Consider the following 10,888-nt stretch of genomic DNA (forward strand, 5'->3'; position numbering starts at 1 on the left):
CCCTTTCAAGACAGCCCGCGGCGGCTTGACGCATCTACTTGTCGCTGTGGACAAGTTCACAAAGTGGATCGAAGCAAAGCCGATTAAGAAGCTGAACGGGCCGACTGCCGTGACATTCATCACTGACATCACTACTCGGTACGGCGTTCCGCACAGCATCATCACCGACAACGGCACGAACTTCGCCAAAGGAGCACTGGCACGTTTCTGCGCGATGCAGGGCATCCCACTGGACTTAGCGTCCGTTGCCCACCCGCAGTCAAACGGCCAGGTCAAGCGAGCAAATGGACTCATCCTCTCCGGCATCAAGCCCCGACTGGTTGTACCACTAGAGCGATCGGCCGGCTGCTGGCTCGATGAGCTGCCGGCTGTCCTCTGGAGTCTGCGCACTACACCCAACAAGTCAACCGGCTTCACTCCATTCTTCCTCGTGTATGGTGCCGAGGCTGTCATCCCAACGGACATCGAGTTCGACTCGCCTCGGATCACCATGTACACGGAGGAGGAGGCCAAGGAAGCAAGAGAAGACGGCGTCGACCTACTGGAAGAAGGCCGGCTGTTAGCACTCAGCCGATCCGCCATCTACCAGCAAGGGCTGCGCCGCTACCACAACCGCAAGGTCAAGCCAAGATCCTTCCAAGAGGGCGACCTTGTGCTCCGACTGATCCAGCAAACAGCCGGCCAGCACAAGCTCTCGGCCCCTTGGGAAGGCCCCTTCTTCATCAGCAAGGCACTAGGCAATGACTCCTACTACCTGATCGACGCGCAAAAACCAAGAGCACGCAAGAGAGACGACTCCGGCAAGGAGTCGGAGCGACCATGGAACGCAAACCTCCTGAGAAGATTTTACAGTTGAAAGCAGTATGTATCATGCTACCCTTTTGTATTAAGTACAAACCAACAGGCCCCCCATACAGTACTCGGGGACTGCCTTTGTTTATCCATGAATGACAAGTGTCATATCCATGAATGTATTATTACATTTTATTTCTTGTTGGGCACCGGGTTCGACTAGTCGGCCCGGGGACTGGCCGCCTTGAGCTATATTAAAAAGTTCTACCTGAGGTCAGACAAGTAGTGTGCCGGCTCCCGAGTCCTCTCTTGCTGAAAGTCGCAGCTCGAAGAACCGACTGTCGGACTAGCAAGAGGCAAGGCAGAAAGGATGCCCACACGAAAAACGGCTAAGGACCAACGACCTTATATAGCAAAAAGACGGCCTCCAACCACGCTTGCCGGCTGTCAGAACAGCCGGCTGGCTGGCTTCCTAAACACTTAGCTTTAGTCCAACAAAGCTAGAGTACTCCCCCCCCCAATTGGCCAAGCACTCCTCCAGCTACAGATTGCAGAGCAACTGTCTGACTGGGGAGGCGGCAACCAAGGGAGGGCGGCAAAGGAAACAACAGAAGGACAAAAAGTAAAGTACGAGGAAAGGCCAAATGCATGCATAAGTTATATATACATATAAAGCCCCCAACAGGCCGGCAATCGACATGGTCCGAATACACCCCCAGTGGGTGGAATTGTGCAGACTTAACAGAATATTGTTCCAAAAGTAACAAGACAGGAAAACAAAAGATGGCAGACTAGACTAGGGCGCGGTGCGGGAGCCGAGCTGGTCGGTGAAGACGGCCTTGCCGGCTAAAGGAGTGGCCGCCTAGCGGGTCTCGGCTTGGTCACCACCAGTGGCAGGTGACGCGCTCGCGCGTGACGTGGTGCTGGAGGCGCGGTCAGGCTGAGGCTGGTCGGCTGCTCCACCAGCCGGCTCGGCGTCTTCACCTTCCTCCTCCTCCTCTTCGCCCTCGTCGCTGGAGTCGATCTCCTCCGCCGAGCCTTCACCATCCGCCGGGTTCAACCCGAACCACTCCTCCGGCTGGGCGACACCGTTGTCATCTACCTCGGGGGCGAAGACGCTGGTGTCGGTGTAGTCGGCGATCGCCGAAGCCCGCCGGATGATAGCCGGCCGCGCCGGCTCCAGCTCCGTGTCGGCTTGCTGCCGCCAAGTAGCCAGCTGATCCAGGCTCAGGCCGGAATACCAGGCCTTGAGGAACTCCAGCGCCCGCCTGGCGCCGGACCGAGCCGCCGAGGCTTTCCAGGCTTCGAAGCGGCCGACTGCCACCTCCAGCCAGTCGGCAGTTTGACTGGGGGTGCGAGGAACCACTTGGCCGGGCCAGAGGGCGGCCAATACTTGTGCCCTGGCACGCTGAAGCCGTCGGAGCAGTCGGTGAGCCAGCTGGATGCAGGCCTGGATCGCCAAGAGCTGCTCCTCCAGCGAACGGCCGGCGGTTGGCGAAATCTTGAAGCCAGCCAGCCTCCGCGCCTGGCGGCGGGACTCGATGACCTGGTTGGCGGCGGTAGAATAGCCAGGGAAATACTCTGTGCAAGAAAGAAGAAGAAAAGAAGAGAAGAACACCAAGTCAGAAAACGAGCCAAAAGCGGCAGACGGCAAGAAAGGACGAAGAAGTAGGCGGCTTACCGTCAACCAGATCTTCGATCTGACCGTAGCCAGAGATCAGAGTTTGCCTCGCTTCAGCCCAGCCAGCCGCCTCCGTCTCGTACTCGGCCTGGAGGGCGGCTTCGCGGTCCTGCACCGCCTTCAGAGCCGCCTTGTGGACTTCCTCCTGGTCGGCCAACTTCTTGGCCAGGCGATCGCGTTCCTGCACCAAGGCGGCGAGCTCGGCATCCTTGGCACGAAGGGCAGTCTGAGACTCCCCCAGCTGTGCCCTCAGACAGGCGTTGGCCGCTGCAGAGACGGCAGAAAAAGAAAGAACAGTAAGAGGAAGTCGTCAAGGAAGATCCGACCCGACTGCTCAGCTGTCGGCCCGAATCTCGGGGACTACACCCAGTGGGTGCGCTGACGTGCCCCCACATGAGATAAAGAACAAAGCACGTACCCCGGCTCTCAGTAAGGTCGGCGGTCTTCTGGGTCAGCTCCCAAGCCTGGGAGTTGAAGGCGGCCGCATGAAGATTGTGGTAGTCCTGCAAAATAGACAGAAGATCGAAGTAAGAACAAGAGTAGCAAAGCCAAATCCACTAAGAAGTTCCAAGCTGCCTGCTCAGCAGCCGACTCGGAACTCGGGGACTACACCCAGTGGGTGCGCTGACGCGCCCCCACGGAAGAAATCAAGATCAAGAAGAAGCAAGATAAGAAGACTAACCCGGATGGCCGCCCGCGTCGCAAGGAATTCGTCGGTAAACTGCCTCAGCGCCGCAGCCTGGGCCTGGAGCCGGTTCCAGACGTCCTGCGCGGCCACGTTCATCACGGCCGTCCCCCCGCCCGGCCTCCACCCCGAGGTAGCGCTGGCCACCTCCACATCCTGGGTCGACGAGCGAGAGCCCACGGCCGGCTGCGGCTCCGACGCGGCCTTCTGCGGCTCTGACACAGCCTTCCCCACGCGCCGGCTCGGCGGCATCCGGACCGCCATCTCAGTCCTCGCGGCCGGCTCGCCCCCCGCCGACTGCGCAGGCGGCAGATCAGGCCGGCCGCCTTGAGCCGCCCCAGTTGGCAGGGTCGGCACCGGCGCCCTCTCCAGGACGACGACGTCGTCGTCCCTCTCCAGCCCTGGTTGGTCGCTGCCGGCTCCTTCTGGCGAGGGCTCCAGGGCCCCAGGCGCTGCGACGCGCAACGGGGTGACCATCAAGGCCTCCTCCACCGCTGCCGCAGCTACGGCGTCGGCGCGCGCCTTCGCCGCCTCCTCCTCCTGCGCCGCCTGGGCGGCAGCTGCCTTCCGTGCCTCCGCCTCCCGCGCCTCCCGCTCCTCCCGCGCCTCCCGCGCGTTCCGTTCTGTCGCTTCCTGAAGGTCGGCAAGGGGGTCCACGCGGTGAGTGGTGCTCCCAGACCCCCTCGGTGACTCGACGACGGAGGCGGCAGCCGCCCGCTCAAGCGACAATGGAGCTCTGGTTGTTTGGAGAAGAAAACAAGGATTCAGGAACCACCAGAGAAAACAAAGAAGAAAGAGTACATGAAGGGGTTTGAACTTACGCCGACACCATCTGCGGTTGCTTCACCGTCTTGCGGAAGCGAGCCGCCTTCGCGGCCGCCTCCTCCCGCCTAGTCGCCGCCGCCCCGCCCCTGGGCTTCTTCGTCCGACTGCCGAACAAACCCTGTGCGGCACGACGCTTTTGACCGCCGCCCCGAGCAGGCGGTGCGGCGGAGGAACCAGCACCGCGGCCAGATGCCGGTTGACGGCGCGGGATGACTTCGGCCTCGTCGTCGTCCGGCCATTCATCGAAGGTGACTCCATGCCCGGAGCCGCCTGCTTCGCCGCCGGCTTGGCCACCACCCGGCTCGGTGTTGTCGTCCATGGCGGCCGCCCCCAAGTCGGGGTCCTCCAGATCGTGCTCCGTCCGGTCGGGAACAAATCGGCGCTCCGCGTCCGACCCGCCGGCAGGCCGAAGAAGAGGGCTCTGTCGAAAACAAGCCGACTAAGTTAGAGTCGGCCAAAAGGAACTCGGCAACAGAACTGAGAAAAGAAAAAGAGACAAGAAGAACATACCGTAGGCGGCGGATTGGCTCGACTATATGGCTCCTTGCCGAACTGCCACTCTTCGATGAGTTTGCAGTTCGCTAGGTAGTTCACCATATAGGCAACCTCCGCGTGCGGCATATCCTTGGTGCACATCCTGCTCGGATCGAGCTGGCCGCTCATCTGACTGATCAGATGAGGGCGGCTCTGGAGCGGGAGTACTCGGCGCGTGACGAAGGCGGCCAGCAGGTCGGGCCCCGACAAGCCCTCGACTGGATCATCACCCGCACTCGGGCGATGGCTGCGTTTCCAGCCGGCGTCAGCGTCACGGCCCGGTATGACCACTGAGGCCGCCTTCCCGCAGGTGGGCCGGCTACGTGAGCCGGCAGGTTGATGTAGTCGCCCCGTGGGGCGATGTTCCGCACGTAGAAGTACGACTTTTGCCACCTCTTCACCGATTGGATCAGCGGGATGACGGGGAAGGGGTTGTCGGCGACCGCCCTCCGCACCGCGATGAAGGCGCTAGTCTGAGCCGGCACGCCCTGCATGCGCATGCCCAGCTTGGACTGGAAGAACTCCCCCCAGAGCTCGAGGGTAGGGAGGACGCCGAGGTAGCTTCGCACAGGGTGACGAAGGCAGACAGCAGCACCACCGCGTTTGGGGTGAGGTGGTGCGGCTGGAGCTGGTAGAACTCGAGCCAGGGGCGGAAGAAGGCGCTCACGGGCAGGCCGATGCCGCGCAAGAAATGCGAGCGGAAGACCACCCAATCGCCCTCCCGCGGCTCCGGCGTAATTTCCTTCGCCGGCGCGAGACGGACCTCCACCTTGTCCACGCCGGGCAGCCGCCGCGTCTTGCGGAGGAACTCGACGTGATCCTCGTGGACGTTGGAGCCGTCCCAATCCCCGCCATATTGCTCCGTGGCGGGAGGCATGGCGAAAACGAGCGCGGCGGCGAAGGAACGAGTGGTGGAAGAGCGCGACGGCGAGGCGCTGCTGCAAGAAACGGCGAGAGAAAGAAGATGGTGGAAGGAGGACGAGCGTGCGAGAGCCTGCCGCACTCCCTCTCCCCCTACTTATAGCCTCGCGAGGTGAAGCCGGGGAGGCCGGACGTGGGGTGGGACGTGGGATTAACTGCACCCACTCCCCCCACGCCTCGCGATTATTACGCCCTAAAGGCGAGCCGAAACTGCCGCAAGGAGACGTGCGGGCGGTTTCGGGTTGCAGAGAATCTGCGCCTGGGCCCGGGCGTGGACATGGCGGGCCCCCGCCCTGCGGCGACGTCCCGTCGCGCGCGTGGGCTGGCAGGCTTTCTGGCCGAGAGAGGCCATGTGGTTCGCAGACGGCAAGTGGCCGGCCCGCAGCCCGGTGCACGCATTGGTGAGATCCCGCCCTCCGACTCCGAAGTTTTCGACCAAGGCAGCGCGCCTAACTAAAGCCGGCTCCCAGCTGCCGACTTGTCAAGATAGGAAGCTGATCGAGCTTCTCAAACTCCTACCCAACATCGAAGCCCAATCAGCTTCGGGGACTACTGTCGGAGTAAATGGCCACGGGTAGCCTAACCGATTGCCCCTGGTTCTTCTAAAAAAATTATCAGGCCTTTGGGCCTTCGAGCACTCTAAGCATTGGACCACCTCCCCTGGCCGGCTACCTCTGAAGCCGACTCACGGAAGGCGGCCCAGCCTCAGCGACGTCCCTCCCGGGATAACCGCGGGGTGGCCGACTCCAGGAAGCCGGCCTCGAAGAGCGCCGACTCCAAGAAGCCGGCCAAGACTGCAACCACCAAAGCTACGCCACATAACGGTGACAAGACGAGGTGTGGCCACAGTGCGACCTACTACCCCCGAAACCCGAGGCAGGCATGGCCACAGGACGCCGTACGGGACGGCCATCTCCCGTCCGGCTCGGCACTGTAGCCATGCTAGCCTCGACGTCACCGACGGCAGACGCCGGTACGGCCCACGGGCGGCGAACCCCTCCAGCCAGAGAGAGACGCGGAGGCGGCCCAGCCTTCCCCAGTCGGCCAAGGGCGTAGCCGGCTCCCAGAAGTCGGCTACCCCCTCCCTCGAAGCATGCGCCACATTAAGGAGACAAGACGAGGTAAGGCTACAGTGAGAGCCCTCGAGGCGGCTCACTGTAGCCACGCTTACCTCAACGAAGCCCTCGTCATCAGGGCGAGGCTACAGTAAGCAGCCCCGACAAGATCTTAGGCGGTGGGGCTGGCCTGTCGACCAAGAGGCCGGCAGCCGGCGGGACCCACTAGTCGGCGGGCCCCAACAGCCGGCGGAGAAGCCGGCGAGCGTAGACACTGACGGCTAGGACCAGTGCCCAGCCGGATTACAATTGTACCCCCGGGGGGTAGGCCTATATAAACCCCCCGGGGCACCCATGCAAAGGGTTGGCTTCTGAGCATAGCACACACACCATAGAGAGAGAGAGAAGCAAGAGCTAGCCTTGTTCTTCTTCTCCCTTGAACCCAACAGCTCTAGGAGCGATTATAGCTACTTTTCCTGATCTAGTGATCATGCGGAGACCCCGCAGAGCAGGACTAGGGGTGTTATCTCCTCGGAGAGCCCGGAACCTGGGTAAGATCCGCCGGCATGCATGTCTTCGCCTCATCCCGTTTCCAGGCACCGGCGACGTCTTATTGGCACCCACAATGATAAGCCACCCGTTGGCATATGTCGCACCTACCACCCGACAATAAAACTTGATGAGGTAATTGTATCTTCTCCCGAATTGGAAAGTAGTTCATCACAGAAATCAGTTCCAGTGATTCCTACAACAATCAATGAGGAAGCTAATGATGATGATCATGAAACTTCAGATCAAGTTACTACCGAACCTCGTAGGTCAACCAGAGTACGGTCCACACCAGAGTGGTACGGTAATCCTCTTTTGGAAGTCATGTTACTAGACCATGACGAACCTACGAACTATGAGGAAGCAATGATGAGCCCAGATTCCGGAAAATGGCTTGAGGCCACGAAATCTGAGATGGGGTCCATGTATGAGAACAAAGTGTGGACTTTGGTTGACTTGCCCGATGATCGGCAAGCCATAGAGAATAAATGGATCGTCAAGAAGAAGACTAATGCTGACGGTAATGTTACTGACTACAAAGCTCGACTTGTTGCGAAAGGTTTTCGACAAGTTCAAGGAGTTGACTACGATGAGACCTTCTCACCCGTAGCGATGCTTAAGTCTGTCCGAATCATGTGAGCAATTGCCGCATTTTATGATTATGAAATTTGGCAAATGGATGTCAAAACTGCATTCCTTAATGGATGTCTTAAAGAAGAGTTGTATATGATGCAACCAGCAGGTTTTGTCGATCCTAAAGGTGCTAACAAAGTGTGCAAGCTCTAGCGATCCATTTATGGACTGGTGCAAGCCTCTCGGAGTTGGAATATACGCTTTGATAGTGTGATCAAAACATATGGTTTTATACAGACTTTTGGAGAAGCTTGTATTTACAAGAAAGTGAGTGGGAGCTCTGTAGCATTTCTAATATTATATGTGGATGACTGATACGTCTCCAACGTATCTATAATTTTTTATTGTTCCGTGCTATTATATTATCTGTTTTGGATGTTTAATGGGCTTTAATATGCTCTTTTATATTATTTTTGGGACTAACCTATTAACCGAAGGCCCAGTGCCAGTTTCTGTTTTTTGCCTATTTCAGTGTTGTGCAGAAAAGGAATACCAAACGGAATCCAAACAGAATGAAACCTTTGCGAGGATCTTTCTTGGAACAAATGCAATCCAGAAGACTTGGAGTTGAAGTTTGGAACTCCTCGAGGCGGCCATGAGGCAGGAGGGCGCGCCCCCCACCCTCATGGGCCCCACGGAGCTCCACTAACGTACTTCTTTCACCTATATATACTCTTATACCCTATAAACATCAGGGGAGCCACGAAACCACTTTTCCACTGCCGCAACCTTCTGTACCCGTGAGATCCCATCTTGGGACCTTTTCCAGCGATCTGCCGGAGGGGGAATCGATCACGGAAGGCTTCTACATCAACACCATAGCCTCTCCAATGATACGTGAGTAGTTTACCACAGTCCTTCGGGTCCATAGTTATTAGCTAGATGGCTTATTCTATCTCTTTGATTCTCAATACAAAGTTCTCCTCGATGTTCTTGGAGATCTATTCGATGTAATACTTTTTGCGGTGTGTCTGCCGAGATCCGATGAATTGTGGATTTATGATCAAGATTATGTATGAATAATATTTGGTTCTTCTCTGAATTCTTATATGCATGATTTGATATCTTTGCAAGTCTCTTCGAATTATCGGTTTAGTTTGGCCTACTAGATTGATCTTTCTTGCAATGGGAGAAGTGCTTAGCTTTGGGTTCAATCTTGCGGTGTCCTTTCCCAGTGACAGTAGGGGCAGCAAGGCACATATTGTATTGTTGCCATCGAGGATAAAAAGATGGGGTTTATATCATATTGCTTGAGTTTATCCCTCTACATCATGTCATCTTGCTTAATGCGTTACTCTGTTCTTATGAACTTAATACTCTAGATGCATGCTGGATAGCGGTCGATGTGTGGAGTAATAGTAGTAGATGTAGAATCGTTTTGGTCTACTTGACACGGACGTGATGCCTATATTCATGATCATTTCCTAGATATTCTCATAACTATGCGCTTTTCTATCAATTGCTCGGCAGTAATTTGTTCACCCACCGTAATACATGCTATCATGAGAGAAGCCACTAGTGAAACCTATGGCCCCCGGGTCTATTTTACATCATATAAGTTTCCGATCTATAATTATAGTTTCCTATTTATTTTATTTTGCAATCTTTACTTTCCAATCTTTACAACAAAAATACCAAAAATATTTACTTTACTATCTTTATTAGATCTCACTTTTGCGAGTGACCGTGAAGGGATTGACAACCCCTTTATCGCGTTGGTTGCAAGGTTCTTGATTGTTTGTGCAGGTACTAGGTGACTTGCGTGTAATCTCCTACTGGATTGATACCTTGGTTCTCAAAAAGTGAGGGAAATACTTATGCTACTTGGTTGCATCACCCTTTCCTCTTCAAGGGAAAACCAACGCATGCTCAAGAGGTAGCAAGAAGGATTTTGGCACCGTTGCCGGGGAGATCTACGCTCAAGTCAAGACATACCAAGTACCCATCATAAACTCTTCTCTCTCACATTACATTATTTGCCATTCGCCTCTCGTTTTCCTCTCCCCCACTTGTAAAACGATTTTCAAAAACCTTTGTCTTTCTATCGCCATGGCCGAACCAAAAGGGGCTAAGGGTTTTCTCCCGGGTTTTAATACTTTGAATAGTCCCTCTGTCATGTCTAAGCTCATATATAATGATGCTATGGAAAGACCTACCGGGGTTATCGATGAGAGTTTGAATAATTTCCATGAAGATGACCCTGGAATTTTTCGTTATTTGCTTGATGAAACTTTGAAAGATGCTTGGGATAGGCTATTAAGGATCCGAGCCAGCTATGTGCCCCAATATCAAATCGAGATATACTTAGTTTTTATGTTGGCTTACCTTCTTCTTTTAAGAATTTTGGATTCTATTTTTGAAGAAGGTTTTCTTGTGGGGGATGCCATCGATACCTATGAAAAGATGAAAGCTATATTTGGGCACCCTATGAGTGAAAAAGTTGAATCTACTTCTCTTTTGTGTTTTTATCAGAATGAAATTATCAAAGAGATGAAGGCTAGTTTAGATGCAAATGTAACATCCCAAATTTTCAATTTGGAATGTTATACATTAGATCATCATTGCATAACATATTTTATTGCATTTTGGCAAATCCTCGATAAATCCTAAGCAACTCAAGGACCCTCGGAGAGAGTTGGGGATTTTCTCAGTTTTTCATATTTGATTTTTAGCAAATAATAAAACGAGGATTTTTTGTTTTAATTATTTTCCTCTCCCAAAAATATTTTATATTAAAATAAATGAGAGGAGAAAATATGACTTCTCCAAAATAATTGAAATATTCGAGGAAAAATATTAAAATCAAATATTGGATTTTATTTGCAATTTTAATTGCATTAAAAAATTGCACGTTTTCAAAACTGCATTTTTGGGCCAAGAAAATGTTCACCTTGTTCTAATTATTTTAATTAGACGGGGAAATTTGTTTTAACATTTGTGGATTTTTATTTATTTTTCTGTGATTTTTTTAGATTCGGCGCATTTAAAAAAAAATTCCCGCGCCCGACTGGGCCGAGGCCCAGCCGAGCCAGGCCGGCCCGTCCCGTCGTTGTCTCCCTCCCGAGCACGCCACCGCGCCGCCGCCCGAGTCCGGCTCAAGCACGCCGCCCCGCCGCCGCCTTGCCCCCTCCTCCACGCCACCCCCTCCCCCTCCTTAAATACCCCCTGCCCCGCCACCTCTCCTCACCCCGCTGCCCCCAACCCGCACCCGCC

This window comes from Triticum aestivum, chromosome 3D, assembly GCF_018294505.1.
Source record: "Triticum aestivum cultivar Chinese Spring chromosome 3D, IWGSC CS RefSeq v2.1, whole genome shotgun sequence".
Classification (NCBI taxonomy): Eukaryota; Viridiplantae; Streptophyta; class Magnoliopsida; order Poales; family Poaceae; genus Triticum; species Triticum aestivum.